Below are 20,249 nucleotides of genomic sequence, written 5' to 3'. Positions count from 1 at the left end.
AACTAAGTTACTCAGAAATAAATGATCTTTGTAAACAAACCCTCCACACATTAACTTTCATGGAGTATGCCATCTGTTTCTTTTTGGAATCCTGGCTGATATATCATCTTTGTTCAACAAACAAACAATTGCTTATTATTTTTAACATTCAGCATTGTTTTTTTCTGGTATAACTTTTTAGGAGCCCTTGTCTCCACATCCAGGGAGGAATAACTACTCTTTCATTTGTTGTTTTCTTGTTTCTTACATATACCCATCACAACACTTATGTTACTTTATTGCATCTTGGTGCTGAAGTATCAATAATCTTTATTGGACCATGTCCTTGAGGAGAGGGCTATGTCTTATTTGTCTTGATATCTGTAATGCCAAGTTCAATGCTGACCTCTTAGTGGCCACTTAATCATTAATTTTTGAATGAATAACTCTGAAAAGTATCATGTACCATATGCATTCTGGGAGTTTGTATTTTTGTTATGATTGCCAACATCTCAAATCCAGGCTCACAATGATGATATTCAGAATTTTATAAATTTTGCACTTATTCTGAAAAGGTGATAACAGACACGATTCAGTGCTAGAGTATAGCTAAGGAGAGCTAAGGAAGTAGGTCAGCTTATCTATGTGAGTCCAAACTGTGGGACTGATATATTTCAGTGGGACAGTTAATAGCAAGGAGGAAGGTGAGTAGGGAAACAACACAGCAAAAAATTTAAGTAGACAACAATATTAAAGATTTTCATCCCAAATGAATTCTAATAAATAACTGCATACAATTATTAAAAATAGTGAACAAAACTAACTTACAATTAAAGTTTTGTGTTAAAATATTGGTCTTCCTGGTTCAGAGTTAGGTTCCAGTGCTTTTCAGAAGGTGTAAGCTTTGTCCTCTTTCTGAAATTGTTTCCTACTTTTTTTTCTAATTGAAACATCAAAGGTCAAATGACTATGACGGACTGTGTTTTATAAAGGTAGCATATTAAGGGTGATTACAAATTATGCTTCAGTTTTACAGTAAGTACCATTAGCTATTTTAGAATTATATCTTTACTATACATAAGCAAGCCAGCAACCATTTAAATATACTCTAGATATGTAATTAATAACTTAACAGCCCTAACAGTATTAGCAGGAATATGTATTGTTCTTCATTGCTTTTGTAATGATATTAAAAGAGTAAATTGAAATTCATCTACATGGCAAGAGAATGTGAAGAAAGCAGTTATATAACTCGTTTAAATGTCTCTTAAGACAAAGTTACCTAATGTATAATTTTAAAAACCCCACTTAATCATACCGTGTCTTCAGTGAAAGTCTTGTTACTGGCTTCAACTCTTCCAGGCCTGGTGTACATTAATCTGTATAGATTATTTTATTCTTTCTTCGGGGACTGAAGACCACACCAAAGTCTAGTAAGCATATGATGACTTTCTTGGTTACTTGGCGAAGATTTTAGAGTCAATATTTTACAGAACTCTGATTGTCAAATTGTGTCTTTGAGATGTCAAAAGGCTAATATATGAGAATAAAGCCGGCCCTATGCATGAACAATTAGGAAGCCACCTATGTGGCATGTTTTGAGGGAAAATATAAAAGTCTACCTGCCAACACATATCCCCCGCATTAACCTAAGGTGATGTCTAAGATTTCTCATCAAGGTCACTTATTTTGGATTAAAATAGCCTCTCCCAATACACTCTGTTTTAATGTAAACATGCAAGCCCTGATGGTGAAATCCTATTAGTCAACAAGAATGGATGAACTCATAATCACGGACTAGCTTAACAATGAGAGTGATGCCCCATAGAATTCCATCCTTAGTCCTTCCTTCCTTCCTTCTGCTCCAGTGCTTACACTTGAGCATTCTTTTTCACTCCTGCAAAAATATTATTGCTTTCCAAGGATGCCCTGTAGATCACCTACATCAGGAGTGACCTCAAGTGCCTGCTAAAATGCAAACTACTAGGGTATCTGCCAGGCCTACTGTATCAGAGACTCCTAGGGCAATATTGTGAAATACGCATTGAAATATTTTTAGCTTTCTAAGTAATCACTGACCTATTTGTTGATGGTTCTTTGGATGGAGCCCTTCCTCTTTTTTTTTTTTAAATTAAGATATAATTTACATACCATAAAGCGAACCATTTCAAAGAGTTTATAATTCAGTGGTTTTTAGTATACTCATAAGGTTGTATGACCATCACCATTATCGCGAAGAGGTTTGAGGCAAGTTCTATGGAGAATTCAGTTATGTGGGAGAGTCAACAAGAGATAAATTTAAAGGATTAGACATATTGCTAAGTGTTACAGATGCTCACATTAGACGTTGTGTGGTTTCATCAATTTCAATAGTAACATTCAAGGTCTCTCTGCAGAAATAGTGTATGGTGGGGCTTGGAGAGGGGATGACGATAAGTATTGTTCCAAATTTACAAGATGATTCCTTACTCAGCATAGTATCTATGTTGTGTATGTTTGTGGCATTTATATAGAAAAACATCAACAAGCGTGGATTCTTATAAAAGAATGATCCATCCAAAACTGTACAACTAATGGTAGTCCCTGTGGCTCTTAGGCAAAAGAGCTGCTTTGGACACTTCCCTTCGTACAATCCTTAGTACAAACTGTGTAGAAGACAGCTGTCTGCATCGTCAGAGGTGAAAATGGGCCTTATTAGACTCAGCCTCTCAAGTGCTATCCACTTTCTCTGGAGGCAGGGGTAAGACAGTAGATAATGGGCTCTTCACTAAATAAAACTGAACAACTTTCATCAGTAAGAACTCTGAAAGCATAATGTTTTTAATTCACAAGCATTAAAAATGAAATTCTCCCTCTCTACCCTCAATGGTACTAGTTTATATTTTTTAGTAGAACTTTAAGAATATTAATTACATATATATGTTAAGGATTATTTGCTTCTTAGTTTCTGCCAAATTTCTATTCTTTTTAGTTATTTCCTTTCATGGTCTTTCTCTTTTTAAAGTTGGAACAACAAATGGATCAGGTCTGTATAATGGGAAAGTCACAGGGTGATGCATTTAAGCCACTGCAAAATTTGGGATTTTCAAAAATACAGTTGAAATTCTAATGGCTGTTTTTTTATGGCACAAATTAAAGTGAAAATTTTGATAGGGTCTGAGTTAGATTAATTCATAAATAGCTGACTTGTGTTTAAGAAAAATTGGTGCTTAGGAGAACAGATGCATTTTTTTGTGCAATGTGTTTGTAAGCCACTTAGAGATTTGTTAAATCTCTATTTCACAATTGAAAGCTACTATCTGAGTGATAGTGTACAAAAGTGCTCAATTTGAAATACAATAAGGCTGATTTAGGAAAACCAAATTCCATATATATAAGTGATTCTTCAGTTTCTTGACTAAATTAAACATTTTTTTAAGCCAAAGTAATTTGGATATAGACAGAATTTGTATACCAAAAACCTTCCCCATCTCACTGGTGAATAATACATTTGCCCTTGTTATCTTAAGGAAGACCTGTAGAATTTTCCTCCTCTCTCAACTAGTGTATCATGTAAACACATGACTTAGATTGCCAATTTCAGGCCAAAGTGAAGATTCTTTTTTTTTTCCACCCTCCTCCAAACTTAAAAGTGTCTCAGGAGGGAGGATTTTAGTGAATTCACCATCTCAGCCTTAGCTATTGCATCTAGCCCGAATCTTGTTATTGGCGAGTTGAAAAATTTTAAGTCATGAAAGATTTACATGAATGATATAAGGTTTGAAATGTTTTATGGCATGTTCATTCACACTATATCAGCCTTTGCCTTTTTAGACTTTACTTGCAAGACACTTATGCAAATCCAAAATGACAGGAATGGGTTTAAAATGATTTTCAGCATCTGAAGATTAGCGAAAGACGAGAGACTCATAAAGTTCTGTACTTTTTCTGAGGGTGAAAACTTTCAGACATTGTAAGTTGGAGCAGACTGGAATGAGGATAGATAAGCTATCAATTTCATCTCTGTTATTAAAGCAGCTCAATCCCTTACTCTCAGGATGCCTTCACATCCCTTCCATGGGCATTGGGAAGCAATACCATCCTTGACATACAAACCGTTGTGCTCAAAGTTTTATCTTCTGTGTTTTCCTTATTGCGTTGCTTTGAACTAAGCATAGAAGAGTTTTACATATTATGTAAAACCCTTATGGCAAAGGGCTGAATAGTTATTTGATGAACTTGGCACAGTTCTTCACAGAAGTTGGCTTTTCCCATGAAAGAGTAAAAGAAAGTTTGCTATGTTACTTTTAGTCATTAAATACATATGTGATTAGTTGTATGTCAATCCATAGAATTTGCTTATTGCTCTCCCTTCTTAGTTTTCAGCCGTTTGTTTTCATTTTCTCATATTAACTGCCTCTATCAACAGGTTCCAGGGGAGTGAAGGGCACAAGTGTTGGTGATCAGTCATTTGATTATTTGACAATCTGGTGAAGAATATAAAAAAGTGAATGGGCAACTCTAGTAAAACACTAAGTGCTATGGAGAATTACTATTAAGATGATTGTGGCAGGTTATATTTTCCAGAGATGGCTGCAACAGTAGCATCCACCCTACATGTTCTTCTGCAATGTGACCTTGACTTCCACCATCAAAAGGTGAAGTCTAATTCTTCTCTTGATTCACATCTGGCCACAGTGACACTTTTGTTTCCAATTAAATGAGACAGAAGTCACACTGCAGGGTTTCTGATGCTAGGTCAGAAGGAGTGTGACAACTTTTGCCTTGGACTCTTGGAACTCTTGCTTTCTACTTGTTCCCTTTTGGAATGTTCCCTTTTTGGACTCAGCGCCCTTTGACCTGGGCAAGTGAGGCTGCTTGGAGCCCTGTGCCTCAGGGTATTGTTGCACATAGAAAATTCCAAGGAAGGAATTCCTACGACTTCTTTTGTTCCTGGGACTGGTTGGGGCAATGCTATCTCAACAGGATGCCTCAGGCTGGATTAAATCTTAGACCTGCAGGTCCATTTCTCTAATTCTCTCTACTGCACACGGGGTTAACCAGCAAACCCCTGGATTCATGCCTTTGGAGTTGTCCAGGAGCTCTGCGGCTGGGCCCAGTTTCTAAGAGGGCAGCTCCTTGAGCAATTCACTCCTTCTGGCCCATACTTTATTTGTTTTTTTGGGATAATATGAGTTTGAGCTGTCAGATAGTGCTGAGATGCTGATTTGGGGTGACTCAATCTCACGATGGATTCATGCTGCGTCTAGGGCTCAGAGCTAGTGATGGTCAAAGGACTCCAGGGCTTGAGTTGTCATCCAGGTTGTAACTGCAGTGTAGACTTCAGTCTACAGCATTGTGAGTCTTAAGCTGGGATGGATGAGTCATGGACATTCCTTGCACTAATAGAACTGCTCTTTTCACTTTACCTACAGCACTTAGTAGAAAATTATGAGAGAGATGCACACCCCATGTGTGCACATATGTATGTACACACAGGCACACACACACAGAAAGGAAAAAAAGAAACCAAACCATTGTTAAGTGATAAAGCAATCAGCAGAGCAAGACTCAGAAATCTCTTAGAGGCTGAAAATTGGGTAAAGTATAAAGAACTGGGTGAGAGAGCTGGAAGAAGACATTGAACTTAGAAAAACGTTAGCATTTGTTATTTCAGTGTCAAGGGGGGCCAGATTTTAGACTGTGGGCAAGAATGATGGCTGAAACAGAGTGAAGTGGAAGGCACTGAAGTTTCCAAGGAGGTGAGGGACCCACAGTAGTGGTTTTAAATGTAAGAATTTAAAATAGAAACCAAAGCTAGTTATACGTAAGTAGATTTTATATATGTTCTAAAACCCAGATAAAGGACATTTCTTATGTATCAATTTTAGAAGAAATTTAAGGGAAATGCAACTAATAGCCAGAATCCTGAAGTTAAGCAGGAAACAAAAACCTTTGAAAGGATTATATTTGAGGATCAATAAATACAAATATGTCAACTACGTTTTAATTTATGGTTTAAATAATATTTTTGTATTTGGAAATAAAAATAATATTAGGAATGGCAATTATCCCCAATGTGATTTTTACAGTTTGTTCTTTGAATATATACTTTTTGCAAATAAAGCTTCTTTCAACTGACCTAGCTTCCGCCTTAAGGTCAATATAACATTTTAATTCATAAGTTAATCACTATCTGTCTTTAGAAATTTTCCATAACTTAAAAAAGCATTAGCATTTTAAATCAGTTTTTGCAATGAATGTCCCATATTTTGTTATAATATGACTTTTTATTAAGGAAGAAGAAATAATCATTTCCATGCAGCAACTTCATTTGGTAGCTATAAAGTAAATAGTTGAGAACAGTTTGGGAATGAATAAAAATTGTATCCTATGATAGCATTCTATGTCCAATTCCTCATTTTCCTCTTGTGTAATATGATGTTAATAGGACCTATATATGTTACCTATTGAGAGAAACAGCAATAAAAATAACATAATTTGGTTCCTTCATCTAGTAAGTATTCATAAATATATGTGCCTCACTCCATCTAGGGAGGTGTAGTTCCTGTCTTTTATGACCTAATGGCTGTTAATTCTGTGACCAACAGCTCAAAGATGGGAATAATTGAAAGTGATCTCTATACGTTAAAGAAATAATCCATTGAAACCAAGATACATTTTGGTAGGGAAAATTCTGAGGTAGAATAACTGTAAAGCAAAGACTCCCTAAACCCAAGTATAACTGAAAATAGTTAGGAATTGTAATGTGATACAAATTATAATTGAGCGAGCAACAAGTTGTACCCAGAAGAGCAAAGAGAATATGGTTAACTATGAAGAGAATGATAATCCTTTAGCCTTACAAATGAACCCATTCTTGCTGATTACTACAAAGTCTGGATTTGATTTCTGCATTTTAAATAGGATTAAAAAACCTGTGGGCCAGACAAAAGATTAGAGGGAGAGGTTTGAATGTAGAGTTATTGGGGTGACCATACACCCCTGATGACACTTGTTGTTCCTGAATTACTATTTGGAAATGATCAATTATATGGCCTCCCTATTTCCTAACCATTTTCCAGTGGATGAAAATAGTCATGAAGAAGATAAGCAGTAGCTTTCCTCCATCTCCCCAGTACCTTAAAGCAAAGAAGCTGAGGAAGAAATAAAATGTTCTTTCTCTCACTCTATTCTTATCATATAACACTGCTTTTGGTAAAAAACCTCCATGGCTTCATATCTACTCTTAGGACAAAGTTCAAAACGTGTAATCTTGATTACAAGGCCATCAGGAACCTGCCCCTGTTTATCTTCCCAGGCTCATCTCTTTCTACTTCTTTTCTCAATCTTAATTCCCTAGTCATACTAAACTTAAAACTTTTTCAAACCCACACTCTCTCATCTACAGGCTTGGGCCCGCAAACATGCTGGAATATTCTCTCATCCCACACCTCCCACCTGCCCTTAACTTGATTGACTCCTAGTTGCCCTAATGGCAGAAAGCAGGTCCTGGACTAACACCCGGATTAGGTGGCATCCACCCTGGGTGCTTCTCCAGCACTGGGCACTCACTGCAGTCATGACACTCATTGCAGCAGGTTTTCATTCTCTGTTGACTTTACTGTAGGCCTCATTAGACTGAACATCCCATAAGGACAGGTCTGTGTATACTCTGTGTGTAGCCCAGTGCTTAGTCTATAGCGAGCCTTTAACGAATATATGCTGAATTGGTTTGTTGAATTAAGGTCAGTCTCTAGTATTCAGATTTCCTGTATTTACACAAATAATTGGTCAGGTCAGAACAAAAAGAAATTTGAGCTATAATCTATAATTCTGGGTGGCCAATTATAGAAGCTTCTAGGACTTGTCAAGCGTATCTGAGTGTTTTTAGTCTGAACTTCAACTGCCCCAGACAATGTTTGTCTTGCTTGTCTTTAAACCTCTGGGGATGAGCATACCACACTCCCTCAGCAATGTTACTGCAGTTATAAGAATACTTGATATTAAAGAATTCATGAGAATTAACTTTTTAAAGAGAAAAGGTCTTAATTAATTCTTCCTATGTTCCAGATACTTTTTTCCACAAGAAATGCAGATGGTTTGCTACACAGCAGTACATTTATTATTATCAGAAAATGCCTCCTCTTGTATGGAAAATGGATGTCACACCACCAAACATATGTACTGGCATATACACCTAACAGTGTGTTATTCTATAAGGAACTAACTCGCACAATCATTGCTAAGTTTCTTCATATAAAAATTTTTTTTAAAGTTTTGGGTAGGAAAAAAGCAGCCTAAGGAATATTAAGTCCGTTTCCAACATCCCACAGTAAATGGCAGAACAAGTTGAAAGTCAAGCCCAGGGCTGTCTGACTTCAGAGCACAGACTCTTATACATTACGCCCTAAGACCTCTCCAAACGTTCAGCGATTTCCAGGATACTGAAACCTATTCACAGTTTGGATCCATGGTAGTCTCTCATAATTAGGAATTTCTTACACCATCCTTCATGTTTATCCCACCTCAAAATTATGTTTCTACTTCCAGTATAGTGCTGGCTTCCTGTTAAATACCTGAGCCCTGGTGGCATGTTTCAGGGCATTTGAAAGTCTATGCATTTGAGAAGGAAGACCATGTAAACCTTGACAATGCCCCATGCTCCTGAGGCTTTCTGGCAAAGACACTGTGTTCTGTACCCTTTCACTCTATAACCCTAGGACTAATCCAGGAATTATATAATTAAAATTTCTTTTAAAACATCATTGATGATGCCTGGGGTGGAGAATATAGGTTTTTATTTTGGTTTACCATGGGGAGCATATGCAGTTGTTAAAAATCTTGTAAACTTGACATCCGACTTCTTTGTAATTTTCAGAGAGCAGTGTCAAAAGGAAACATTCAAAGTATCAGACGTGTTGTACAGAAGTAATCTCTTCACAGTGACTAAAGCAGACAAAAGAAAAAACATACATTTGAAGAAAAGAATTTATTTAATACTTGAATGTTTACAAAATGTCACAAGAGATGTAGATAAGTCTAAATAATGCTAAAACCACAAATGAAGTTATTCAATTTGATGTTTAAGAATTAAGTAGAGAATTTAGAAACCAGTCTTCCTTTCAAGTAATTATTTCAGTATTGTTAGATTTATCTAAATTCAGTTATTGAAAAATATATTTTATGCTAGACTTGGAAAATAGATGGGAAGGAATAGAGTGCAAATGTTTGCAATAGTCTTCAACATGTTAGACCCTGCCCCTATCTCTAAAGCTTGTGTTCTTGTCAGTCCATTAGGCTGCTTTTCTACATTTATTCAGATTTCATATGTAAAATTTAAGGTGTATTTAGAGGTGTTGTTTGTGTCTTTATCTCAAGAAAATGAAAACAAATGGATTTTGAAAGTTCCCATTGATGGATTTATCATAATATAAAGATAAGGTGGTGGGGGAGAGAGAGAGAGAGACAGACAAACAGACAGATAGACACACACACACAAAAGGAGAGAAGGAGACAAAGGGAGAGAGAGAGAGAGAATGAATTACTTCCATCTTTTCTTTTTGGATCTAATTCGTGAGAATGCTTGCAAACCAGAAAGGTAATGCTTGGCTAAACTTTGGTTGTTCCCCCATGTCTAATCAATAAAATTCAAATCTGCTTGAGTCTGAGGTTTTGAGTTGTGGGATATGGGAATGATATTTTGGTTTTGCTAAATCTGAGGTTCTGTATAACATCCAGGTGTATATGTTGAATATGGGATTTGGAGCTGGAGAGAGGTTAGACCATTAAGAAGAGAAGAAAGATCACCTATTACAATGCCTGACACCAAAGTTGCCACCCAGTAAGTGCTTTCTTTTTCCCCTGTAAGTAGTTAGAGAAGACAGGGAAAGTTCTAGAAAAGTTTGCAGTCACTTAGGATGAAGAGCAGAATTGAAGGTAATGAAAGAAATGAAATGTTTTCTCTTGTTTCTTTCCATCTCACCAACCAACCGTCAAGAATTTACATCAAAAAAGGGACTGATATCTGACATTCATTGATTAAGTAATGAATTTATTGTTATATATAAGTGTATCTCAGGCTTTGCAAAAATCGTACATGAAAATGCACATTTTGATAAATTACCTTATTCTTACATGCTTAACAGGATTCTTATGATTGTAGGCTCAAAACAGTACTGGGAGATAATTCTCTAAGGGTCTGTCACATTTCTAAACATTTTGAAAGTGAGGCACTAATTAATCTTTACTCTGACTGTCTTTTCAAGGATGTCTGAATAGTGATCAGCCTTGGAAAACAGAGCTAGTCTCCCTCTAGAGGAAAGGGCAGTCATGCCTGCTGCTGTAAAAGATTCAGGTTCTCTAAACTCAGTGTTTCTCTCCTGTAATGCAACCCACTGTGTGTAGCATTCATCTGAGTTCATCCGTATCACCTCCGTGGGACTTGGGGGGAAAGGGGAGCTGCTGCAAATATGCTGATGGTCATGCTACTTGCTATGTCATAAATAATACAAGTCTGTTGTTTCTGACCCAGGAGTCTCTTGTCTTTTGCCAGCACCCATGAAACTGGCAGACTAATTTGTTAGTTTGTGAGTATGGTGAACTCAGACCCTTCACAGTTATTAGAGATAGGTTTTTAATGAGCACCTGTTGAGTAACTGAAAAGTTTTCCTTGTAAAAGAAAAACAGAGGGCTTCCCTGGTGGCACAGTGGATAAGAATCTGCCTGCCAATGCAGGGGACACAGGTTCGATCCCTGGTCTAGGAAGATCCCACATGCCGCGGAGCAACTAAGCCCGTGCACAACTACTGAGCCTGTGCTCTAGAGCCTGTGAGCCACAACTACTGAAGCCCACATGCCACAACTACTGAAGCCCACGCTCCTAGAGCCCATGCTCCGCAACAAGAGAAGCCACCGCAATGAGAAGCTTGCGCACCACAAGGAAGAGTAACCCCTGCTCGCCGCAACTAGAGAAAGCCCGCATGCAGCAACGAAGACCCAACACAGCCAAAAATATAAATAAATAAATAAAAAGAAAAATAGAAATTGATATACAATTACAATTGAATTGCAGTTTTAAAAATTGTATATACTGGATAAAGCAAGATGTATCTATGCAGACTGGATTCAGAATTGTCCCTCAGAATTGAAAAGAAAAAAGTCATTCTGATATTTCTTAAAATGGTAAGAAAGCGTTTATTCAAGACTCTTGCAATAGGAAAATCACAGTACGGGGAAGTGATTGGGCTCAACTCCAAACACGGTAAAGACGGCTGGGGATCTGTCACCGGAGAGCAGAGTGAGGGGGTCAGTGAATGAAAAATGACTAAGATGAGATGTCAAAGATAGGGGAATTCTTGTTGAACTGATTTAACAGGATTCTTGCCGAAGGCAGGCTAAAGGCTTAGACAGCAGGGTAAGGGATGAGGAATGTGATCAGATATCAAGTATGCTCGGATATCAAGGATGGGAGAATTCTCACTAACTAAACTATTCTCACTAACTAAATTCTCACTAAACTGACATAGGAGGATTCTTACTAAGACTGCCTTGAAAGACAGGTCAAAGACAGGAGGGGACCAAGGTTGAGGCCTCATTGAAAAGAGTTCAGAGGAGATAACTAAAGTTTGGTCAAGGGAGAGTCTTTGGCAGAATTCAAATGTCATATGCGGAAAATTTGTATTATTTGTGAGGATGGGAGGCAGTCATAGGGCAATGGGTACTGTATGTCTCCTCTACAGGAAAATATACCTGTTTCATTTAACATTCCTTTGTCATGTAGGGTTTCTGCTGACTTTAAGGAGAGTAAATGTTCATCACAATTGCAGTTCAAATGACACTTCAACCAGGAAACCTTTCTAGATCAACGAAGTCAGAAATCTTTATTTCTTCTAGGAATACCTGCAGCACTCTATCTGCTTCTGAATCTCAAGTCTGGGAACTCATAACTTATTGCTGTGTATCGTAGCCTGCAATATGTGACTTCTAATTCGTATTATGTAAAACTTTATCATTCTCCGAAGATTCAGAAGTCACTGGAGATTTAGTCATTTTCTGATTCATTTGTAATTCCATTAACAGCTAGCAATGGTTCACACAAGTCCTTAGTCAAAACAAGTATCAAACAACTTCTCCTACTCCTCCCTCCCTCCTCTCTCCCGCCTCCTCCTTCCCCTCTTCCAACCCTCCCCCTCCCCTTCCTCTCTCTCTCTCTATATATATATGTACATAATATACATATACACATATATGCATATAAATATGTATATACAAAGTGTGTATATGTATATATATGCATAACATGCACTCTGTATATACGTATATATACACACATGTTTATACGCTTGCTTTTTCACACTTTAAGATCATACAGGCTGTAACATTTCAATGCACTGCCTATGGGAAAACCAGGATGATGATGGCTATTGTAATAAAGTCCTCTACGTACGAAACTTAAAGTTGCGAACTTTCAAAGATGCGAATGTGCGTTCTAACAACGTCAGGTGTGAGTGAACTTGCAGCTTGCCATCTGTCTCCTATTGCTGACGATCCTTCAGCTCTACCATCTTCCAACTTCTCTCCCTCCTCCAGTCAGTAACTCTTCTTGCCTGTTCACTTGATGCCAGCCCCTGTATGCCAGCTATTGTGCTGTACTACTCTACTTTTCAAGGTAGTGTACTGTAAGATTAAAAATGTTTTCTTTATTTTTTGTTTGTTTTTTATGTATTATTTGTGTGAAAAGTATTATAAACCTATTACAGTACAGTACAGTACTATATAGCCGACTGTGTTAGTTGGCTACCTAAACTAACTTTGTTGGACTTACGAACAAATTGGACTTATAAACGCCCTCTTGGAATGGAACTTGCTCGTATGTAGGGGACTTACTATAATCATGTTTAATGTACCACTTGTCAGAAAACTCACAAAATTCTAAAAGCCATAATTTGAGGTATAAGATTTGCTTTTTGAATTAGCAGCTAATGGGTGAATTATCTTTGATATTTCCAAAGCAGCTGGGTGCAGTCTTATGTGAATTCATCAGGAAGGGCATTTAATTTCAGCTTTTACTATTTTAGCTTTGTTTAAAATGTAGGTTTGCTTTTCCCAAATCACGATCTGTCAGGATAGTTTTCTATGAACCTCGAAGGCAGGAACCATCACCATATATCACACCTGCATATAACTCATGACACACATCAAGTCATTTACCAATAAATGTTTGATTAATAAAAATTAAAGTCTTGCATTTCTTTTATGAATTGTGAATGATACTTTTTATCTGGTTATAAAGGAAATACATATTCATTGTATTAAATTTTGAGAGTGAAGATATAGTTTATATAAACACAAAGAAATAAAAATCATCCATAATTCAAATATTAAGATAACCACTTTTAAAATGTTCATTTCTTTCATTATCATATGTATTTCAAAACTTTCATTACTATATATATATTTTAAAATGAAATCATTATGTAGACTATTTTGTAATACAATTTGAAGTCCGTTAATAGTATGTTCAAGATCCTTTCCTATGACATTAAATATTTATTAGCTTATCAGCTGCATGGTATTCCACTCTATGGTTGTAGTATAATTTATTTAATTGATTATCTATTTTGGAAATTTAATTTATTTCTATCTATTTGTCATTGACAGTACTGTTTTGAAGAATATCACTGAAAAATTTGTGTATATCCATTGTCATTGTCTTAAATACAACCCTGGAAATGAAATTTCTGTATCAACTACATGCATACATTAGGTTCCAGAAAAATGTTACTGATTTACACTACTACTAGTAATAATAACCTCTGATAATTGATAAATTAAAAAAATTTTAAATATATATGTACAGGGAATGATGAAAAAGAACAAATTAGATTCACCTGCCTACTCCTTGTCCAACCCTACAACACATATATTTAATTGTCTTATTTTGTACATGAGTATCAGGCTACCCATTTACTTTCTTCTGAAATAAGACTTAGGGATCTAACTTACCAAATATTTTTTAAAATATCAATATTTAATAAGACATTTAGGTTAATCATCTCTGGTTTAAAATAACTTTATGAGAATTATATTCCTTTATTCTGATGTGAATATTTACTCTGGGTATTCATTTTGATTGGTCATAAATAACTGTTATTTGCATATGAGTTTGTATTAAATGTAGGTGTGTAAAGTACTATCTTGTGAATTTTAGGTTAGCTCTTACTTTCTCAAGTAACACTAAAACAAAATCTCTTAATTACAAAACCTTTAAAAGACTCAGCTGGTGATCCAAATAGGTTAAAAGTAAAAACACAAATAGGTTAAAAGTAAAAACACAAATAGGTTAAAAGTGAAAGGATGGATCAAACAATGTTAGGAAATAAAATAGGAAAGAAAACTATGTTTGTGTATTTTTAATTTTAAGCCTGTTAAATGAAAGGACAAGTACATAATTTGAGCCTCATTTTGTAAGAAAATGTGATCATATATGCCAAGGAAAATCTCAAAGGAAGAACATTAAAATGTTAACATCCATGAGAAAAAAAAGAAGAATGAGAAAATGTATACTATACTAACACTAATCAAAAGAATGTATCTATATTTTATTATAAATATTGTATTTCAGAGCTAAGACTATTACCAGAAATAAAGGAGACCGTTTCATAAAAACAAAGGAATTATTTCGTGAAAAGCACATATAATCCTAAACAATCATGCACCTAATAACAGAGCTTCAAAAACAGAGTTTCACAGAAGCAAAAATTGATAGAATTGAAAGATGAAATAGACAAATCTTTGATTATAGTCAGGTATTTTAAAACACTTCAATAAGTGTTAGAACAATTAGAGAAAGATCAATAAGAATTTGGAATTGAACAACACTTATAAACAAATTGCTATTTTCAGAACACTGCCCCTTACAATAGCAGAACATACATTCTTTTCAAGTGTACATGAAACATTTACTAAGATAGACCATGCTATGGGACATCAAACAAATCTCAAAAAATTTAAAAAGATTCAAACTATACACAGTATGATCTTTGTAATGAAATTAAATTAGAAATCAATAACAGAAAGCTCACTAGAAAATTTTCAAATATTTGTAAACTATATAACACACTTCTAAATTACCCATGGGCCAAATATAAATCAAAAGGTAAAGCATTTTGAGCTTTATAAGGATTAAAACACAAATGTGTGAGTAAGCAATAATTAGGGAGAAATTTATAGTAATAAGTATGTATATTAGAACTGAAGAAAGGTCTCAAGTCAGTGACCTCAGCTTCCATTTTAAGAAACTAGAGGAAGAAGAGCTAATGAAACCCTGGAAAGCAAAAGAATGGAACTAATAGCAGAGCAGAAATAAATAAAATAGAAAACAGAAGCGCAATAAAGAAAAATCAATAAAATCAAATACTCCTTCTTTGAGAAGATCTATAAAATTGATAAATCTCTAACCAGACTGATTAGAAAAAAGAGAAGACAAATATTACCAATAAAGGAATAATATCAGTACAGATTCTATAGATTTAAAAGAATACTGAGAAAATATGACCAAGTTTTTCCAAATAATTTGATAATTTAGATGTCCACAAAAGATACAAACTACCAAAACTCACTCTAAAAGAAATGGATAATCTGAATTAAAAGAATTGAATTTGTATTTGCAAACCAGCTCACAAAGAAAACTGCAGTCCTGGATGGCTTTTCTAGTGAATTCTACCAAACATTTAAGGAGGATATAATACCAATTCTATTTGAACTCTTCCAGAAAACTGAATAAAAGGGAATACTAGAGAGAAAACTGATTTTTGACAAAGGTGCAGAGGTAATTTGGTAGAGACATGTTACTATTTTCAACAGATGGTGCTGGGAAATTGTAAATCTCAATGCAAAAAAATCATAAATATATGCCTAAAATTACGAATCTTCTAAAAGCAACCTTAAGAATAAGGTTTGTCATCTTGGATTAAGCAAACATTTCTTAAATATGACACCAAAATCATGACCCGTAGAAGAATGAATTGATATGTTGCACTTCATAAAAATTTAAAACTTCTGTTCTCTGAACTTCATTGTTAAAGGAATGAAAAAGCCAGCACAGACTGAAAGAAAATGTTTGCAAATGTCCATGTATTTAACGAAGGATTTGTATGGAGAATATGTAAAGAATTCTCAAAACTGAAAAATAAAAAAAAACTCAAGATAAAATAGGCAACGATTAAGCAAGGTAAATGCAAACTGAACCACAATGAGATACCATTAAACACTTATTAGAATGGCTGAAATGAAAAAGATTGATCCCACCAAGTGTTGGTGAAGATGTAAAGGAACTTTCAAATACAGCTAGTGGGAACGTAAAATGGTCCAACCAATTTGGAAAACAGTAGTTTTTACTTAAGAGTTTAAAAATACAGTTGACCCTTGAACAACAAGGGTTTGAACTCTGAGGGTCCACTTATAAGCAGACTTTTCCCAATAAATACATACTACAGTATTAAAACAATCCAGTTAGTTGAATCTGCAGTTGCAGAACCGAGGATACTGGAAGGCGACTGTAAAGTTTTATGCAGATTTTCACCTGCACGGAGGATCAGCACCCCTGACCCCCACATTGTGCAAGGGACAACTGTATACCTGCCTCTAATTCAATTCAATTCAATTTCAATTATTCTAGATTTTACCGAAAAGGACAGAAACCACACATATATACAAATACTTACACACAAATATTCGTAGTAGTTTTATTTGTAATAGCCCAAAACTGGAAACAAACCAGATATCCACCAACAGTGGAATGGATGAGTGAATTGTGATATATCTATACTATGGAATACTACTCAGCAAAAAAAATGAATGAACTACTGTTCACTGTATGTGAGTGAATCCAGGTATATTTATATGTTCATATGTATATTGCAGCAAAATAGATGATCTTCAGAATAATTATGCGGAGGGAAAGAAGCCAGAATAAAAAAATACATACTGTATAGTTTTATTTATATAAAATTCTAGAAAATGCAAACTAATCTATTGTGAAAATCAAATCAATGTTTGCCTGGGGAAGGGAGGAGACAGGAATGGGGGAAGGATTGCAAAGGAGCACAGGGAAACTTGTGGGTGAAGGATATGTTCATTATCTTGATTATGGTGATGGTTATATGGATATATAAATATGTCAAAACTTTTTCAGATGGTATGCTTTAAATACGTGTTAATTTTTGTCAACATGTCAATTATACTTCAATACAAAATGCTAAAAAAGAATTATGTTCCTTAATTTTTGTTTGAGTATTTCCTATGGGGATTTATTTTAATTACTAGTAAGTAATTGTCATTTGTATGTGATCTTGTGCTGAGTCTAATTGTGTAAGGGACTGTTTTATCATTTTAACTTAAATAGTTTTCTAACAAGTAATGCTAAACCCAAATAACTCTAAAACAAACAACTTTGAAGACTTATTTGGCAATCTGATGTAATGGATAAAGCGATGTGAGGACACATTTGTCTTTTAGATGTTTTAAGAAGTACATTGCTATTTGTACTTTAAATCGACATTTCTTTTTTTTTAATTTAAAAATGTTTTAAATGTGAACATGTTCTAGACAAGTGTTTGCAAATCATTAAGATTATACATGTATTATACAGTTATTCCTGGAATGTTCTTGTGTTTGGTGAATGTATACCATGTGGGAGGGGGCAAAATATATCCAGGTTCCTGGTAGGCAAATATGAAGAATATTTGTTGCCCACAATATCCAGAGAATAGAGTATTTCTCATGAGGGGTGATTTACAAACTGACAAATCTAGGACAGTTGTTTTGGTTCTGCATATAAACAGAATGAGACCCTGACTGGCCTGCTACTGTCTCTCATTTAGGATTGAAAGTCTAAATCCTCTGTGCCAGGTCAGGCATATGGGGTTGTTATCATGGGCATCTCTTGACTCTTCTTGAGACACCAGCGTATGCCCTCTATTCCACTCCACCCTGATGGTTGAGTAAACTGTTTTTTTTTCCTGTCATATTAATTTTTCTTGGATCAAATGCTGACATAAAACTTAAATGTAGTGTGAATCTTATTTTGAGAAACTGGGCTATCAGCTTCTGTTAGATTGAGTGAATGACCACTATTAGGTGCATGTAGAAATAAAAATCTTTAAGACTTGCACATTGTAGAAATGTCTGAGGGATACTTTTCTGAGCATGCTATTATTCTTTCTAGACAACCTACTAATGGTGACAATAGTATTTCTGTGTGTGGATGAGGCTGAAAATATAATATTGAACTACCTGTCACCTCTATGCTGTGTACACCTGGCATTTGTCATTTGCTTCATTCTGGTAGCTGCAATTTGAATATCTTGTTACAGTTTATTGTGAGCTGTGGCTAAAGAATCTCCTTTATAGCTGGGTATCATCTTGATTTGTCTGTCACGGTTTTACACAATTGTGTCAAGTTGCTCGAAAATGTTAATCAGTGGCTCACTGAAGGCCTTTCTTCAAACTCCCTTTTTTGTGATGACCTCACTTTGGTTTGCTTACACAATAGCTGTTAGACTATCCTGTTTTTCTTTGAAATTCTTGGTCACATCTTGGGGTAGCTGTATGGTATTATCTGAATTCTTCATTGCTCGAATGGGCTATTTTTTAGAAACTCATTACAGCTCATCTTATCTTTCCATAGAAAGTGGTATCGAGAATTCAAAAGATCCTGAAAATGAGTTGAATTGTAGCTCCCACAATATATATTAAAGTCTTTTTTTTTTTTTTTAATTTTACTTATTTATTTATGGCTGTGTTGGGTCTTCGTTTCTGTGCGAGGGCTTTCTCCAGTTGTGGCAAGTGGGGGCCACTCTTCATCGCGGTGCGCGGGCCCCTCACCATCGTGGCCTCTCCCGTTGTGGAGCACAGGCTCCAGACGCGCAGGCTCAGCAGTTGCGGCTCACGGGCCCAGTCGCTCCGCGGCACGCGGGACCCTCCCAGACCAGGGCCCGAACCCGTGTCCCCTGCATTGGCAGGCGGACTCTCAACCACTGCACCACTAGGGAAGCCCCTATATTAAAGTCTTAACCTTCAGTACCTCAGAAAGTTACCTTTTTTGGACATAGGGTCATTGAAAATGTGATTAGTTAAGATGAGATCATATTGAATTAGGGTGGGCCCCCAATCAGTATGACTGTTGTTTTATATATAAAAAAAGACCACATGAAGACAGAGAGATATATGGAGAACACCATGTGATGACAAAGGCAGAGATTGGAGTTATGTAGTTTCAAGCCAAGGAACACCAAAGACTGCTAGCAAACCACCAGAGGCAAGGAAGGATTCCCTATAGGTGTCAAAGGGGCCATGGCCCCATGGACACCTTGATTTCAGACTTACAGCTTTCAGAACTGTGAGATAATAAACTTCCATTGTTTAAGCCACCTGGTTTGTGGTACTTTGTTATGGCAGCCTTAGGAAACTGATATAATAGGGATTCAATAATTTTATTATATTAAATTATTTCCTGTTTGGAGAAATTGTTTCTCTATTTCCTTTGGTCATTTAGTCCTATGAGAATTTGATAAGAGACTTGTAAACAATCCAGAAGAAAAATTTAATTATTAAATCTGAAACTCTTGAATTTGGAAAGGACCTTCCAAGGTCTCTGATTCAACTTTCTGTTTAATGCAGTGCTTCTCTCCATAACATAAGCTCTATCATATTTCTTACCAGAGTACCTACAAAAATGAGCAATCACTACCTTACAGGGTAGTACCTTCCACTTAAAATAATTTTTCTTTCTATTTTAAAATTGTGGTTAATAAATACAACATAAAATTTACTATCTTAGCCATTTTAAGTGTACAGTAGTGTTAAGTGTATTCACAGTATTGTAGAACCAATTTCAAAAAAGTTTGCAAGAACTTTTTTTTCATCTTGCAAAACTGCAATTCTATACCTATTAAACTCCCCGTTTCCCATTTGAAAGCTCCTCTGAAGTTCTTTTTTCTAGTGAGTTCTAAAAGATAGAATTGTCTTCTTGCCTACTAAATAACTAATTCTACCCTTTGGAGTTGATCCAATTGGCATAATGCCTTTTTTGCATGAAAACCCTATAAATTATTATTTTGTTGTTGTTGCTAGTTGCCTTCCAGTAACTCACAGTCAATAAAGTGTCCACATTTAACCAGGCAGCAAAGGCTTTTGACTTATGTCTAATATTCCTTGGATTTTTTATCTCTTTTTTTGATCCATTTCCACAATGATTACTCTGGTGTAAATCACTCACCTCTCTTCAT

Source organism: Balaenoptera musculus, chromosome 2 (assembly GCF_009873245.2).
Source record: "Balaenoptera musculus isolate JJ_BM4_2016_0621 chromosome 2, mBalMus1.pri.v3, whole genome shotgun sequence".
Taxonomy (NCBI): Eukaryota; Metazoa; Chordata; class Mammalia; order Artiodactyla; family Balaenopteridae; genus Balaenoptera; species Balaenoptera musculus.
Note: the sequence above shows the minus strand (reverse complement) of the source record.